General features: G+C 42.9%; 1 protein-coding gene and 1 long non-coding RNA gene across 5 annotated transcripts in view; both read left to right on the plus strand.

Moving 5' to 3' along the window:
* Eps8 (EGFR pathway substrate 8, signaling adaptor) overlaps nt 1-18,307 on the plus strand; it is a 180,711-nt gene that overhangs the window by 56,188 nt on the left and 106,216 nt on the right. For all 4 annotated transcript variants that reach the window (XM_050135196.1, XM_050135194.1, XM_050135195.1 and 1 more), the window contains one exon: nt 7,026-7,099. The gene's annotated coding sequence lies outside the window, so the exon portion shown is untranslated. The remainder of the gene's footprint in view (nt 1-7,025; nt 7,100-18,307) is intronic.
* Nucleotides 1-18,307, plus strand: part of LOC126497291 (uncharacterized) — a 421,870-nt gene that overhangs the window by 33,574 nt on the left and 369,989 nt on the right. The gene's annotated exons all lie outside the window — the stretch shown is intronic.

Below are 18,307 nucleotides of genomic sequence, written 5' to 3' on the forward strand. Positions count from 1 at the left end.
TTTTTCTAGTCTTTAGTCAAAGGGTTTCTTCCTTTGAACATCGTCTACTTAGCTGCCACCTGAGACTAACTTCTGCTGCCTAGTGTTTTCTGTGTGTCAGAGAAGGAACAGTGTTGGCTCCCACAAGGACACTAATGTTGCTTTTTAAAAACTCATTAACACAACTGAAGTGACCTCAAGGGACCTTTCGAGGTTTTTGTGACAAGCTTTGTTTACTGGTATCCTGCTGCGTTAGTCAAGGGTCTCCAGAGAGAAGGAAGTAAGAGAGCTATGGAGCTACCGATGGATGAGGGGATTTGTCTACCAAGACCGCAGGCTGTGACAGCCCACCACGGGCTGTCTTCATGTTAGGGAACCAGGGAAATCAGTAGCTCTGACTAACAGTACAGAGCTTCAGTACTGGGGAAGACTAAGGCGGGCTTTTGAGCCTGGGACGGAAGACCTGAGTCTCAGTGTACACAGAGCTCTGACATCCAAAGGCAAGAAAAGATGTACATCCCTGATCCGGAAGAGAGGAAGAATTCATTCTTCTGCCCCCTCAGTGTTCCAGTTACACCTCCAGTCGCCTGGATGGTGACTGTCCACGGTAGGGTAGATGAACCCCTCTCAGCAGACCTCCAGAAACGATGCCCCACCAGCTCACTAGGTATCCCTTAATGCAGTAAAGTCGATGCCCAAACTGACAACGTCCCGTTCAGGAGACAGATGGAGAATGCAAACTCCGCTGTCGTGCAAATCCTGCTCGAGGACTTTGGGACTGACCTTGGGCAGGTTTTAGAACCTCCTTAGACCTCAGCTCTTCACTAGAACATGAGAGTAATGTGTACTCCCGAGTGACTGGGCGACTGTGAAGATAGCATGCTCCAACATAGATCATGTGCCTGACGTATCGCGTGTGTAAAATCCTGGGGAGAAGACTTAGCAGTTCAGCTGTAGTTGCCTATATGGGATATGTCCAGGTAAAGCTGGGAAACATTAGATAGTGGGATGGGAGGGGCTCATGAGCCTCCACTCCAGCCAAAGAGCAGTGACAATTGATGACTTCTCTGCAAAGGGGAGTCAGTTTTTTATAAAGGGTGTGGCCCCTGGTAAATGAATGGCTTCACACCCATGATATGGACAACACATATTGGACTTGGTGGGTCACTAAAAAAAAATACATGAAGTTGGGAGGGGGTGGGAGTATGTCTAAGGATTTTTGGGGAAATTAGGAGTGAAAAATACCAAAATATATCGATGGTATGCATGTATGAATTAATTAAAATATTTTAAAGGGGGAATAAGCATAAGTTCCTGCATATTGAAGGTTCTAGGATTGGAAAGGTTTGGCTGCAGAGACACAGTCTGTTCTGGTAGGAAAGAGTGGAAGGAAATGTGGCCTCTGTGAGTGAGGGATAGAAGCAAAACTCAAGTGAAAGTCTCCTGAGATTCTAATCCCAGATTGGTGGGTAATTTCCACATGTAATATTTAATTATGCACCGCCTCATGAGTTTCTAGTATGACTACTTTCTGATGCTGTAATAAATACCTGGGGTTGGATACTTTGCAAAGAAAGAGGCTGATCTAGTTCATGGTTTTAGAGGCTAAAAATCCAAGGAGGGGCAGCTTCTTGATTTCGCCCCTGGTGAGGGACTTGTGACAGGCCATGTTACATGATGGGAGTGTTTGTGACAGCCATCATATGCAGGACAGGGAACAGCGAGCTTCAGCAGACAGACGGTGAGCTAGCTGCCTTGTGAGACCAGCATTAATCTCTTCTGAGGGCAATGGTCTGCCCCACCACTTGACCCACTTACCGTCCACAAAACTCTTAAAGCTGAACCACCAAGCCTCCTGTCTGTGAGCATTTGGGAGACAAAATCAGAGCATATCCAGCCCACTGCGGATTTGATCCACAGGTGCTGGAAGTGGGGTGTGCTCACCCCAGGCATTTATTGAACACTTCCTGCTACCAGGCTTTCTGCAGGAACTGCTGTCACAGGAAACTTGTCTGTCTTGTTCTCTCCTTTTTGGCTCTTGTATCTGACAGTGAGACAGAACTGCAAACAAATGCTGTTTGCTTCAACATGATGGAAGTCCTGTCACTCAAAGAAAGCTGTTCTTTGCTACCACTTTATTTCTGAAGGTGGGGACTTTCTAATAACAGGAGGCTGCTCTCTCAGTTCAGTTTGTTATTTAGGTATGTTTTAATCTAAGTTCGTTAGGTGTTCTTTAGGTGTGTAGGTGTTGTAACTTTGGGTAGATCTACTGGAAGAAACCATCCTAGTTTGCTTTTCTGTTGTTGTGACATTGACCAAAAGTAACTGGGGGAGGAAAGGCTTTATTTGGCTTAGATGTCTCATTCCAAGTCCATCACTGAAGGGAGTCGGGGCAGGAACCCATGGAGGAAAGCTGCTTGCTGGGAAGTTCTCTCTCTTGTATGCTCTGTCTTCTCCCCTCCTTCCCCCGCCCCCCGTTTCCTTCTACTTAAATAACTTTCGTATGTGGCTCGGGACCACCAGAGTGGACCGGGCCCTGCTACATAAATTAACAATGAGGATAGCACCCCAAAGCCACCCCCAAAGGCTGCTCTAATGGAGACAGTTTCTCAGTTGAAGTTCCCTCTTTCCAGGTGTGTGAGCGTGACAGTCACATCAGCCATCAAAGAAGTCTATATTTAAATTTTTCTAGTGACATTTATGCATAGACTACAATTTAGATTGCAGACAAAACCTTGTTGGTTACATAAGGCCTACTCCAGGCTGCAATATGTAAATGGGCTTCAAATGCATTTCTTGATGTTCATTTATAATCATGGGGACTATTGCTGTGGCATTTCTAGAACTGAGTCTAATTGAGCTAGCATAAGAATTAAGTTAACTCTTAGAACATGACTAGATGCTGATAATTTGAAATTTTGCTATTAAATATTTAATGTTAGGCATTGAGAATAATGCTGCTTATATAAAATAGTAAAATATTTGAGATCTGTCATCATATATATATATATTTCCATATTTAAGCATGATTGCACACAAAATGGTGAGGATTCTACTGTTTTCCTCTGAATTCTGAGTCACCACATTTAATGCTGAGTTGCCACATTGAATGCTATGTCACCATGTTGAATGCTGACTCATAACATTGAATGCTGACTCATCACACTGAATGCTGACTCACCACACTGAATGCTGAGTCACCACACTGAATGCTGACTCACCACACTGAATGCTGACTCACCACACTGAATGGAAGAAAAATTTTCCACACTTGCAGGTGAAAAATCTAGAACTTGCTTGAGATAAGAAAAAGCTCATAAGGGGTAAGACCAAAATTGGACTTCAAAATCTTTGTACTTTTCACCTTCTTATGTACAATTCTAGCTCATCAGCTCAGACGGGTTTATAATAATTTAAATGACAAATGCATCATGGAATCGTGAAGAATGTAGATCATTACTTACCACTTAGTTCATCTTGTGTCCTCCGGTAGGTATTCTGTGCCAGTAAAAGGTGACTAAAATTTTTGGAAGTGAATGGCACCCACAGGGGTGGGGGGGTGGCTTGGTGGTTAGGAGCACTTGCTGAATTGACAGAGGATCCAAGTATGGTTTCCAGCAGCCAAGTTGTGTAGCTCACAACCATCTGTCACTCCAACTTCAGGGGCTCTAGCACCCTCTTCTGGCTTTTCAGGTACCTGCATTCACATGTACACATACTCTCACATAGATACACATGCATACATATGAAGAAATAATAAAAACAAATCCTTTAAAAATATCAACCACCAACAAAACCAAGCCCTTAGAGCCTGGCAATTTTCTGTTGGTTTCAAACAGCATTTACTTGGCAGTGAAATTGCTGTTTTTGATGTACCCATATTCATAATGAGACATCAGCTGTTACTGCAGGCAAAGTGCAGCACATCAAGTGAGCTATTTCAAGAAATACCTTCTAGCTGAAGAGTTGGTTACTGTTATTATTTAGTGAAAGCAAGTATTTTGCCTTCTGGGAACATGTGGTTAATTTTTAACTTATTTTTAATGTTTCTATTTTATTATGTGAGGTACCAGTTTTTGATGTATATTTCCTTGTTTTTTAAAAGTCTATATCATAGAATAATTCATATATATATATATATATATACACATATATATTAGAATAATAGAATGAACCCAGTGTAAGCATAGCTTCTAAAGGTTGCTAATCCTTGACACTTTTTGCTTTGTTCCTGACCTGCTTCAGGTGGTTGTTGTTTATGTTTGAGTCAAGGTCTTACCATGTAGCCCAGGTTGGCCCTGACCTCACAGTCCTTTCTCAAGTCTTTCCAAGTGCTGGAGTTACAGCCATGTGCCATCATTTCATTTATGTTTTCCTTTATGAAGTCAAACCAATTTCAACAATATTTTTTTTTTGTAAATGCTTTGTGATTTGACTCTAATTTCATGACCACAGCCCTAAGATTCCTAGGTATTAGTTAGTGAACAGCGTGTTAGTAGTTTCATAGCAGTCTTTTTGGCATAGACTTCGAGCCACCATCCTGACGCAGCCCCCTGAGTCATAGGAATTGGAAATGCCTCTCTGCTTTCCCTCCCCTCTATTTTTTCCACGGTCCATTTGCTGAAGCAGGTTCATTGCGCCGTGGAATTTCCTAATACTCAGTGATTCCAGTCACCCCTTTACTAGTTTAACATGCCCCTCTTGTGTGTGTGTGGGGGGGGGTTCTTTTTCCTTCCTCTTTGTTTCTGTTCACCTCTTTCTTCCTCTTCATCTTGCTTCTTTCCCTCCAGGTCTTGCATCGGACTGTAAGTACAATACCTGCACAGTGGATGCCTCCTTTCCCAGAGAGAAAATCTTGTGTGGTTGTTTTCCTCTGTCAGATGCTGTCTACTCTTCTGCCTAAATACTCAGGCATTAGGGGTTGCCAATTTTGATATAACCATTGCCAACTTAACTCATTTTTTTTTTTAAACCTGGAATATTTTCATAGAAAACCTTATTATTATTTATCGTTTGTTTCAGTAATGTGCAACTTATAAGAAGGAGAATTGGATACATGCTTAACTTTTCATTTCTGAGTTTTTTGTGGTAGGAGGTGTATGTGGATCCTGACGTGTTTATGAGAAGCACTCACAGAGTAAAGTCGTAGAGTGAAATTCTCTATAAGGGTGTATTGATAACTGATTGGACCCTGGAAAAGCATTGGTTCTGAAGGGGCATGTGTTGATAATAGCTCGACGTGGGGTGAGGAGCACGGCTTCTGTAAATACAGTGGCACTGCCACCTACTTAGCCCCAGAACCAACTGTGGAAGCATGAGTTCTGAAGACAGACTGTCCTGCCTGCACAGTTTAGTTCTGTGGTGACCGTGGCCACTTTAGACATGTGACTTAATGTCTGCATGCCTCATTTAGTCCTTGGCCACATCCGGCTAATTAAAGAGTGTAGTAAGGAGGCCGCTTGTTCATCCCGGCTGCCCAGAACTGAAATAATCACACAGAAACTGTATTATCTAAATCACTGCGTGGTCCATTAGCTCTAGCTTTTTAATGGCTAACTTTTACATATTAATTTAACCCATCTCCATTAATCTGTGTATCGCCACGTGGCAGTGGCTTACTGGCAAAGTTTTGGCATGTCTGACTCTGGCAGCAGCTCCATGGCTTCTCTCTGACTCCACCCTTCTTTCTCCCAGCATTCAGCCTAGGTTTCCCTGCCTACCTAAGTTCTGCCTTGCTATAGGTCCAAAGAATTTTCTTTATTCATTAATGGTAATCATAGCACACAGTGGGGACTCCCACATCAAAAGAGCCTCCTGCCCAGGGCTGTTGTGGGCACGATGGAAGTCATGTTTAGTAAGAATGTGGGGCTGAACCCACACAGTGCCATGCCCAGTGTCAGGTGCCTTATGGAATAAAGACAGAAAGCCTCTGAAGCTTGATTCAGATGTTCCAGCCTGCTTAATGCTGCCATCTGCAACCCTTGAGTTGAAGTTTGTAGACATTGACTATTAGTAGCTGTTAACACTGTTGAGAGATAAACCGCAGGCAGCCTCTTGCTCATACTCTATTATAGTACCAAGAAGTATTAAAATTTGGTCTTTGTTTGGCCGTATTTGTTATTGAGCTGTGAGCTATTTTTGGGGAGTCTTTACTATAAAATTGTTTATACTGCATTGCTGATTCTAGTCATCGAGCTGAGTTCCTATTAACTATAGTAATGTCTCATTTTCAGGTTCATTTAGTAATATGAATTTTAGATTTACAAACAGGTAGATTTTCTAGGTATCAAGCCATACAAATTAAGATAGGGTTTTTGAAATATGAGAACTTCAAGATGATAAATAGTTTTGGATGCACGTATGTCAAGTGTCTTTCTGGAATACTTTTTACCTTGTTCCCAATCCTGGAGCTCACTGAATCGAGGAGACTGGTGGTTAGCAAAACCCCAAGGATTTTTCTCTCCATCTCTTTCACTGAGTCCACAGCGTGTGTCACTGTATCCAGCTTTTACATGGGTGCTGGGGATCAAACTCACTTTTTCATGCTTGTATGGCAAGCATTTTACCAACTGAGCTGTTTTCCCAGCTCCTTAAAGTATATTTTATAATATAAATTACAACCAAATAGCATGAAATTTTCAAACAGTGATCTGTAATTTAGATAATTTTGTTGCTATGTTTGTCTAAAGGCCTTGGGTTGATCACACCTGTGTGGTTGTACGTGGGACATATGTAAATAGGCCTCTTTTCAGTTGATAGAATGCTAGGAAACACTGAAATATGCAAATAAACTACCTGCTGCATTTAGGGTTAGACGTGCATTCAAATCCCCCTTTAAATCTCAGTTCATATAGAACATCTCAGATCCAGTAAGGATCAAGTCAGAGAGGATTTGGGGTGATGAACTAACCCTGGTACCTCACCCTTCATGCTTTTTTTCCTCATAGTAGAAGAGAATCAAGCACTTATCATGCAAAAGCAATTATTGTTTGCATACTATCTTTCAAAGTGATTATTTTATCATTGTCATTTATTTTCATATGCAGGCCACCTATATGTGATACAGCGCTCCCTGGATTGAAGGAGAAGCACAAGAATTGGAAATTCTTTTCATCTTGAGGTGAGTCTGCTTATGGAATAATTGTTATATTTTCTGAAAATGTAGCTCGGAGCAGGAGAGGGCAAGTGTGAAGCGGTGTGAGGAGGGCAGGAGAGGGAAGTGTGAAGCGGTGTGAGGAGGGCAGGAGGGGCAAGTGTGAAGCGGTGTGAGGAGGGCAGGAGAGGGAAGTGTGAAGCGGTGTGAGGAGGGCAGGAGAGGGAAGTGTGAAGCGGTGTGAGGAGGGCAGGAGGAACAAGTGTGAAGCAGTGTGAGGAGGGCAGGAGAGGGCAAGTGTGAGGAAGGCGAAAGGAGAGGGAAGTGTGAAGAAGTGTGAGGAGGGCAGGAGAGGGAAGTGTGAAGCGGTGTGAGGAGGGCAGGAGAGGGAAGTGTGAAGTGGTGTGAAGAAAGGAAATGGAATGATTGCACGCTCCTGAACTTATGCTTGGCACTCTTAGAATTCTGTTATTAGGAAATACTTAGGAATTATCAACCTATAGATTATGAAAAATGATTTGTTAAAAGCCCACTCATGATATTTTCAGTGGCTTTCATTCGCCTGCTGTGGGAAAATACAGTGTCTGCCTTTTTCTTTCTCTGGTTTGCGCCATTCATCTGGACGCCTCCAAGAGTATACTATGAGGCCTAGGAGGACCAAGTAGGCGTTTCTTATCACCGTCAATATTTTTGTTTGGTTTCTTTTTACTTCCTTTACTTCTGTTGGTGTTCTTCAGCCCACTGAGCACATGTGGTCTTCTGTCTGTGTGGGCTCAGGTTTTCACACATACCCACGCTTCCTCATTCTCCTAGAAGGTATGTCTAAGATTCCAAAATGTGCCAGATTGTGTTTCGTGGGCAGGCTTGCTCTATTTCTTTCCAGTAGCTAGTTTCCTAGCGCAGCCCTAATGACAGGAAGCCTTTCCTGAGACTTGTCATTCCTGTGTAGATAGTTGGTCTGGTCATCTTTTGTCTAATGGACTGTGTGACTATTTATGGGTCATAGACTAGAACAAAATGTTGTATTGTTTTCACGCAGTTTACCTGGTTCCTCCTTGAGGAACTGAGGAGTAGTGTTCAGGCTTTTAGCAATGATTATCACTGTGGGCGCTGTCCTTAAGACCAGAGCAGGCTCAATGGTTTTAATTCTTTGTCCATTGGCCTTCTAAATCATTGCTTGGCCGACTCATCTGGTAACTTTTTTGTTCTCTTTATGTTGTTGCAAACTAGATTCTTTTGTATCTTTAATAAGTGTTGATTCTTGTCTCTTTGTGTTCTCCCAAGCTGGAAGGAAAGGAATGGTTGCTTCGAAGAAACAGTTATAAAGGTCATCCGCGGTTTGTTCTTTTATTCAGATAATGAGTATGAGATGGGGGAGGGGCTTGGTTTCACAGTCTCCTTCATCAAATACTTAGAAAGCTTCTGATATACACCATGTCTACCGGCGGTGTCACTGCTCTAAGCCGCTATCATGTGTGACGTGGCGTGGCGCGAGGGCAGCCTAAGTGTCAGAAAAGGATTAGCACTAGTCATTCTTGCCGCGGGGTTCTGTGGGGGGAGCCAAAGGAAGTTCTGTTTAGGCGGACTTGCTCCAAATGAATGAGGCGTGATAAGGACCAGTCAGTTCAGTAGGTCAGCTTGAGAGACGGTGCATGGTGTACTGTCTTATTTGTTAAGACAAGGAAGTCCAGGCCTGGCCACATGTCAGCTTACCTGACTGACATTACTGCTGCTTCAGAGAAGCCGGTTAATTGGTCACTTATGAGCTGTGTGTTTGTGGCTCATGTTGGCCTTATATGAGGTACACAGCTTGACCTTAGCTTTCCCTTCTTCCAGTTCAATCTTAAAAAGGTGGACTTACCAACTTAAAAGAAAAAAAATAACTTTTTAGCTCATGTTTCTCTTTTTCTACACAAGATGAAAATTTCCACCTCATACTCTTGTTTTTTTAAGAGTAACCACAGGGCTCAGGCTGTAACTACGAGGTATAGTGCTTGCTTAGCTTATTAAGTCCCAGGTGTCATCTCCCAAGAAAATACACAAGCAAAAGCAACAGTCCAAAATCCAGACATGTGGTGATTAATCATGCAGCTTGCTTTGTCTCCGCACAAACACACACCCACGATTTATCTCTGTCCTGCATGTCAGACCCCGAGAGTGCAGGCTGTAGGGCGAGATAACACTTCACTGCTGCATTAGGAATGGCTGGAATCACCGACTCTTGCTGAAAGACAGGATGAAATCATTTTAGCAGGGATACTAGGAAAAAAATATCGCTCTTCTATTCAGAAAATATACTTTGAGTTTTAGCATGACCTTCACATAAGTCTAAAAATTCTGATGCCAGCAAAAACAGTTCTAATGGTAGAAAACTGACTTGAGGGTCTGTGTTTTGAGTTTAACTCTAAAATTCTTTAATATTTTGCTTTCAAGATCACAAGTGTTCTATTTATAGGATTTGATAAAACTAGCAAAAAAAAAAAATCCATGTTACAAATTGCCTAGAATGTTTCAACTATTTTCTTCCAAAGATTCATTTCCTTGTCATGTGAAGACTAGCCTTTAGATCCTGTGATAAATATTGTTGACAGAATTTCTTGCCTGAGATTCATTTGTGAAATCAGGAAGTGGAATATACTGACTGTCATGTCGAGGCTTATCATTCATGAATTAATTTTAGAAGCGATAGCATTTTGTGCACATGAAGATTTGTCTTATTTATATGTAGATAAAGAATGATATGCAGTTGTCTCCACGTTTTTGTTCCTGTGGAAGGGGGACCTGTTTTCTGAGGGGCTAAAGTAGATGTGGGCTGTATCATAACCTGGGAATGCGATGGTTATGGGGACCTTGTTATAGGAACAATGGGAAGTGAAGGGTTGATGGGTAGCAGAGGGCAGCCCACACTGGCATTCATTAGCAGTGTGTCTGACCATCAGGTCTGTAATTGCCCTTAGTAACCAAGGCAGCTAATGTAGAGAAGACATCAGAGGGAATGAAAACTCCATCTTTGAAGAGGTCATAGTTTCACACACAAAATCAGGGCTGTTTGTCCCAGAGTTTTGGTTTTGAAGCTACCTCCAGGTTCCAGTGATCTTGAGCCAGCTGGTTTTATTAAAGTTTGGTTTTTCAATTTGTCTTGGCAGCTGTGGTTTGTGATACTTAGTACTCTGAACTGGCAACATAGAATCAAATGCTAAGAGACAAAGTTATTCTCACAGTGGCTGACAGTAGACATCTCAGAGTTCTGAAGATCTGAATTTGATGCCTGCCCTCAGGCAGGGACAAAGAATTTCAAGCCATTGCTTCCTTAGTTGCAGAAAGTCAAGACCAGCACACTTGTGTTTGTTGAGTGGATGTCTGATCAAGTTCTGAGCATGTGTGTGGTCTCGGATATTGATTAAATGATGGCTATAATTATCAATGTGATTTTCAATAGCCAAAGTTGAAAACCCTATAAAAATCCAGTTACAAACACATCATTTTAACATAGATAGATCAGCTCTTTATAAAACAGACTTACCTAGATGATGCATTTTATGAACTTTTCATAAAAGCAGAAAATGGAAAGTTATCTTAAATGAACTATTATTTGGTAATGAGTAGGGCCTGGTGTATAGATTTTAGAAAATTAAGTCCCTCAAGACTATAGTGTGTAGGTTCAATAGGGATACTCAGTATATGTTGAAAGGGTGTATGTGTATGTATGGTGTGGTAGGGCCCAGATACTAGGACAGAGCCCTTGGGGTCCTAGAAGTATCCTTGGGATTTTAGTAGAATTAATGAAATGTGAGCTGGCAAAGGCAAAGAGAGGATGGGAAGGAAGATGTAGAAGGAAAAAGGTAAAAGGAAGGGAGAGGGAGGCAGGGAGAAGGAGAGAGCGTAATCATAGCCAATAGGGAGCTATTTAAGGCTCTAGGTCTCTGGAAATGTACTATGTTGTACACACACACACACACACACACACACACACTTGAGACAGGGTACCACTATGTAGCTCTCACTGGCCTGAACTCATCGTGGAGATTGTGCTGGTCTTGGACTCGTAATGATCTTCCACCTCTCTCTTGAATGTGCTGGAGTACAGGCATGCTCCATTGCTCCTGACCCAAGAGAAATTTGGAAACAATTATACAGGAAGTGTGTGTGTGTGTGTGCAAAACTGGGGAGTTAGTCATATGGAGTGTAGCTTTAAATGAATATGTCTGTACAATGTATTGGTTGAGATCACAGGGAATGTATACGTTGAATACTAAGGAATTTACTAGAAGTTGGCAGCCGAAAGATGATGGAAAAATCTCCAAAGTACTGGAAATAAGCAACACGTGTCTAAATCTAGGTTAAGGAGCAAGTTGCAAGAAATAAAGTGTGGACCAAGGGGTGGCTCACGCCTCATGACCACGAGGCCCCGAGTTTAGATCCCCAACATTCAGGTAAAGCTGAGTGCATCAGTGTGCAGGATATGTGTACAGCGCCAGTGCATCAGTGTGCATACATCTCAAGCGCATCAGTGTGCATACAGTGCCAGTGCATCAGTGCGCATACAGTGCCAGTGCAGCAGTGTGCATACAGTGCCAGTGCAGCAGTGTGCATACAGTGCCAGTGCAGCAGTGTATATGTGCAGTGCCTCACACATACCCATGAACATGCACTCCTCTTCTGCACACATACATATACACAGACACAACCTATGAACATACATCCCCTTCAATAGACATACATACACACTATACACACACACATCATGAACATATGCTCTGCTTCAGACATAATACCTTATATACACATACACCTGTGAACATACTATCCCCTTCTACAGACAGACACACACACAGACACACATATATACACACACATACACACACACACATATATACATACACTAAACCAAATTCAAATGAAAGCAGGATATACCAAAATTACTCAGATCTGTAGGATAGAATTAAAGCTGTGTTAGAAATAACAAAAACGCTGTATCAGAAATGCCCTGTGCTTTTGACTCCTTTGCTTCCAGAAATAGCATGCTTGAAGCTGAAGAAAGAATCCTGGGACGTGAAGAAGGAAATGGAAACTTTCCAAACTGAGAAGCAAGGAGAGAAATGAAAAAAAAAATATTGAGCAGAATGTCTAAAACTTTGAGAAACCCAGAGAGGCACACCCATGTATAATGGAAATATAAGGGGGAAAAAAGAGTCAAAGAAACATTTGAAATTGAAATAGCTGAGAATTTCCCAAAATCCATGGCTGTCATCAAGCAGGGGGCGACGCCCTAGCATCCACAGGTAGCATGCATTCTCCAAGGTACAGAAATCCCCCAAAGAGAAGCTCTTGAACAGAAGCAGAGAGGATAGGAGACAATGCCATTTTTAGAAGGATGGGGTGAGAATTTCATACTTCCATGTTTTCAGAATCTGTGAAGAGCGAGGCTCTGTAGTATCAAAACCAAATGCAAACTGGTGGCGTAGAATTTGTTATCCAGCAAAATTATACCTCAGAAATGACAGAGAAATAAGAACTCCTTCAAGGGGCTGGCAAGTTGTCATGTGACCTCCATGTGTATGCCTTACCTGTGTGTCTACACACACGCACACATACAAAATAAATACATTTGAAACTAATATTTAACAAAACCTCTCACAAACAGGATACTAAAACTACATTATTGTCATGCGTGGAGTGTATCCCACCTGGGGCGAAATGCTGAAGGAAATAAGATGTGTGCTCATTTTCTTCCCTCCGAGTCGCGTCTGTTTTGTGTTCTTAGCTGCCTGATTCCAGCACATTTTATTTACTTGCAATTGACTTCCAAAGCCTGGTAAACAAATACGCCATACATTGAGCATTTCCGTGTGTATCGTCTCTGCAGCGGAAGGGATCACCTCCCTGGAATTCAGATATTAAACATTGTATTCACAATCAGAATAACTTCACTGGACTGAAATGCAAATAGGAGAAGCAATGTCCTTGGGCTTTGTGTTTGTGTAAGAAGTTATAGGTTCTCCTTGGAAGGATCCTGCCTTCTGCTGGGAGTGAAGCTGACCCTCCAGATTCCCCTTCAGGTTCAGTGGATCAGTATAGCACCCGGCAGAGTGTTCCCAAGGATCCTCCAAGAGTCTTTCTAGTAAGAAGCCAGTCACCTCTCAGGACCTGAATTGTTAGAGGGTCACAGCTGTGGCTTCGCTTCTTCACCTTCACCTCCCGGGTTGTCTGTAGTTTTGCCCAGGGTACTGTACTGTGTAAATCACACACACACACACACACACACACACACACACACACACACACACACACACACACACTTCACTCCCCCGTTTCAAAATGGTGCCTGTGAGCTGAATTCTGTGTCTGTTTCTGAGCTTGTTACCATAGTGATGAATTATCTGCCCAGTTTATAGTTGGCCTGATTCTCCTGGCTGAGGTCACCTGTGTTTTCTTATTACCCGTTCAGCACCCTTTGGGCAACAGTTAAATTTCCATCACTAAGGAGCAAGGAGGCAGAGGGCCAGGCTAGCGATTTAGGAGAACTAGCTGTGCCAGTGCTTTTAATTCTTTGATTATTTCTTTTCAGTGGCAACTCGCAGGAGCTTCACATGGTTCCTAGCGGCTCAGACCGGGTAGAGAATGGTCGTTCCCCACAGCTGATACAGATTTGCTTTTCTTTGTAGGAGTCTTAAGGGAGAGGCAAATGAAAGCTGACAGTGGCGTTTGAGACAGGAAACTAGATGGCCCACTCTTTGTTTTAATGAGTCAACACCGAAGTTTTTGCTTTACCGTGTTTATAAAAGCGGCACTAGAGAGTCAGTTGTCTATGTCCACAGTGTTAAAACGCATGTTAAAATAGGATGTAAGCGTGAGAGGTGTGAGAAGTAAGACCAGGCCTCCGAGAGGACGAAATGAACTGTTGAGTTTGGCAGATGTCTTCATCCCCTCTGCCAAAGTGAGAGCTACCTGGCCAGTCTCACCTGTGGTACAGCTGGGCTGCGGAGACCCCTTGATCTACATTCAGACAGACACTGGATGATCCGGGAGTCGCAGGTGGCTTGGGAACTTCAGCAGGACAGGTGTGGCTGTTAAAGGGTGACTCAGAGTGAACCGAACAAGTTTTAAAAAGATTTGCTGGGCGCGATGGTGATTTAAGGGAGCTAGTGAACTTTGAACCCTGAAAAATGTCACCCTCTGAATTGCAGTCATTGTTGTCTCCCCATAAGTCTGTCTCTATTAGTCCATTGTGGATGTGACGCATCTCCTCCGGCTCGTAACTCAGAGCTCACACAGTGGCTTTGCTGTTTCCCGTGCTGCGTCATGGACACTATCCACCTTTACCTTCATTTCTGCATCATCCGTGGAATGCAGCAATTATTTCTGTATCCAGGATGACCATGTGATCTCATCGATACCCAAGGCAGCATCAACACAAAGGACTATTTCTCAGGACTCAGAAATTTAGGCTTTTGACAAGACCTGGCCCTCCCCCCCACTTTTTGAATTTTTAACACTTTTTTTTTTTTTTTTTCAAGACAGGGTCTTTTAAAAACCAGGTTGGCCTCACTATGTAGACAGAGGTGGTCTTGAGCTCTTGGTTTTCCCACCTCCACTTCCCATGTGCTGGGACTATAAAGGCATGTGTCACCACAGCTGGCTTCTGGATCATTTTTGTAAACCATCTGGCTGGTGTCATCACTGTGGGACATCACTCAGGGTGTCCCTGGAAAGTAGGCAGCTGTCTTAGGAGTGTTGAGTCTGTGTTGCCTCATTCAGGGTTCTGGTTGTAAGGCTCTCTGCACTGACATCCACAGAGGTGGACTTAGCTATCCCTACAAAAGAGGAGGGAAACTCCAGGTCCCTCTCCTCTTGAGCCTGTCACTGGCAGTTCCTGTCCTTGCCATTGTCCCTCTTGTTCATGCATTTTCCTGTGTATGTTCTTTGTCCTTCCTATGAAACACCTTTCCAAGCCTTATCTCCCTTCAGTTTTTTAGTTTCTATTGGGAAATAATCAGATATTGACTCCCTACAGTGTCTTCCTAAGCTTACAGGAGGAGACGGTTGGCTTCCTTAAGGCCAACTTGACTGTCCACTTTGGTTTCATGACCAGTTCTCAGTAACCATTGTGCTAAAGGCACTTCTGCTGTCTCCTCCTCACCCTCTCTTTCTCCTCCTTCTTTGAGGCAGGCTCTCGCTAGGTAGCCCCTTGGATGACTCCAAATTTCTGGGTCTTTTTCAGCCTCAGCCTCCAAAGTGCTGTGACTGATGTCATTTATCACAATGCTAAGTGTCAGTTTCTTCACCTTTCTTTGTTTGAAGATTTTATCCTTATGTTTTATTTGTAGGCGTGTATATGTGTATATGTGAGTGTGTGTGTGTGTGTGTGTGTGCATGCACACGTGGGCCCCACATTTGTACATGGCCTTGGAGGTGTAAGGGAGCTGGAGCATAGGTGGTTGTGAGCTGCTGGGTGTGGGTGCTGAGGTGAACTTGGATCTCCTGGAAGAGAAGAAAGCACACTGGACCATTTCTCCAGCTTTACATATAAATACAGTTTCATTAGACTGGTGCTTCATTGACTCTTTACGCTGCCCAGTGTTCCCGTGCTGTTTGTGTGTATCTCTCTATCTTTTTGTTTATGTTTTTGGTTAGCCTAAAGGGCCATCCCACACTTGTTACTACAGCAGTCACCCTACTCATAGGACAGACAATCTCAGCAAATGCTTAGGATGCCTATGAAATAAATATACAATAAATCCACCTTAACTAAGGGAGCTGTGTGTTTCCTCGCCCATCTCTTGTCTTGGAAAGCGATGAATCAGGGCCGTTGTGATTACACATCTAATGAGCAAAGTCAGGGCTGAACAATGTATGAATTGCTACGTGACTAAAGGCCATCACATAGCAACCCTACTTTGTAATTTTGTATAAGGCCAAATATATGAGTGTTATGAATAATTGAAATGTGGGGATGGAGATATAGCTCAGTGGTGAAGAGCTGATTAGCAACGCAATGCCTTGACATACACACGCATGCACGTACACACACACACACAAATAATGAAAAGGAAAGTGCTATGTATACTCCAAGATGTGTGCCCACATATGCACATCTTTTTGTTTTTCCTTTTTATTCGAGGCAGGGTTTCTTTGGAACTCACTCGGTAGACCAGGCTGGCCTTGAACTCACAGAGATCTGCCTGTCTCTGCCTCCTAGTGCTGGGATAAAGGCAGGGCCACCACCACCCGGCTTGCACATCTTCTTTTGATCCCTCTGTGATTTTCAGCAGTGCTGTGGGGTTCCTGAAAGTCTCCACAGAACAGAAATGGTCTTAACTGCCCAGCAGAGGAGAGCTGCCACCTTCGTTCATTTACTGGCATGGATCCGAGGACAGCACTCACCTACTGGAACAGAGACTAATATTTGCCTCACCGTGAACAAAGTCCTTTTAAAAAGAGCATTTCCCACGGGAGTACTGAGTTACTAGTGGTCCTCTGTGGATGGTGAGTCTTACTTCATTGTCATGAGTCAAAGTGACTGAAAATGAACTGGAGAGAGATTATTTTCATGCGCTTATGTTATTTTTTAAGCCTTTGGAGAAAAGAACGTAGAAGGTTGGTAGGTTTTTAAGAAGGAAGCAGTCTGCTTTCTTTCCATACTCTCTCTCTCATACTCCGTCTCTGAGCACATCACCTTGCACAGTGCAGTGTTGCCAAGAGAGTTGTGTGGGTGTTCCATAAGTGCACATGGAACCAAAGAAAGGCCTTCTGAAAAATCCACAGTGGCCATTTAATAAGTACTTACACCGTAGCGGCGGGCAGCCGCAGTTTAAAATAGAACTATTGCTGTTTGGATCAATGCCTCTATTAGTATTTAAAGACACAGCAACTCTGACAGAGCTTATTCATTTTCAGAAAAGCAAACTTGTTTTTTCTTAACCTAATCTTTAAATCTCCAAATTTTGCATTTGAAACATGGTAACATCAATGAAAAGACACATTTTGATGACATTTAAAAATTACTATAAAAGATTGACTATTGACATCAAATTCTCTAAGTTCCTAAATTTGAGGATTGACAGACTAATTCATGGTCAAGATTTTGATTTTGAGTTATAAAACATTTCTGTTACGTCAATAGACTACTCAAACATAGTAAGAGATAAAATACAGCCCCACTGTCTTTTTTATCTGCTCCCCCCACCCTGTCTTTAAAAACAATGTGGAAGGACTGAGGACATCTGACATTGACCCATAGACTTCTCAAACATGCACACACATGAACACATCAACACTCAACATCCAAAACACAAGGCTTCCCATAAGGTCTTGGGTCTGCAAGCTAACCAAGATCGGCAGTTGGGTGGAAGAGTCACCATTTGATCTCCCCCAAATAAACTTGAAAGCAATATTTAATATTTTGATTTCAGGGAAGTCTTTGCCGTATTAACTTCCAGCCAACATTCTGCTGCCTGAGCAAATGTGGTGGGGTAGCCTCTGGAGAAGTCCTGCCACTTTCAACCCTCCTGTGTTCTGTCTTCTTTTGGGTGACAGTCTTGTTGGGCTGCCAACTTGGCTTCTCTGATTTAAACCTTCTCTGACTCCCTATTTATTAGTAACACACAAGCTTCAAGGACCATTTGATGTGCAGATCTAATGACAGGGTTTATTTTCAAAGGATGGCTTGAGTTGTATTGTCCCAGCAACTATTGACACAACTGTATCTGGATTATTACTCTGAAAGCAGGTGTTTTACTTTATTTATTGCAACATTACCTGGCTTAATTTTTCAAGACCATGTGCAGAGTATATCCACATAACGATATTTTGCAGTGCTTCAATTGGTTTGTGGTTTGAAATTAAGCTTGGGCGTTTTGCGTGTTTCTTCTTCTTCTTCTTCTTCTTCTTCTTCTTCTTCTTCTTCTTCTTCTTCTTCTTCTTCTTCTTCTTCTTCTTCTTCCTCTTCCTCCTCCTCCTCCTCCTCCTCCTCCTCCTCCTCCCCTCATTCTCTCTCTCTCTCTCTCTCTCTCTCTCTCTCTCTCTCTCTCTCCTCCCCTCATTCTCTCTCTCTCTCTCTCTCTCTCTCTCTCTCTCTCTCTCTCGTTCTCTCTCTGTCTCTCTCTCTCTCTCTCCTAACCCCACCAGCACGCACAGATCCCTTTTCTATTCACTACCCGGCCTCTCTCTCTTCCTCTCCTGCTTCCCTTCCAGTGCTATCAAGCACATGATTACAGACAGAAGAGGTTAGCGCTC

The sequence above is a fragment of the Alexandromys fortis genome, unplaced genomic scaffold (assembly GCF_014885135.2).
Source record: "Alexandromys fortis isolate MF-2015 unplaced genomic scaffold, M_Fortis_MF-2015_v1.1 scaffold_21, whole genome shotgun sequence".
NCBI classification, from domain to species: Eukaryota; Metazoa; Chordata; class Mammalia; order Rodentia; family Cricetidae; genus Alexandromys; species Alexandromys fortis.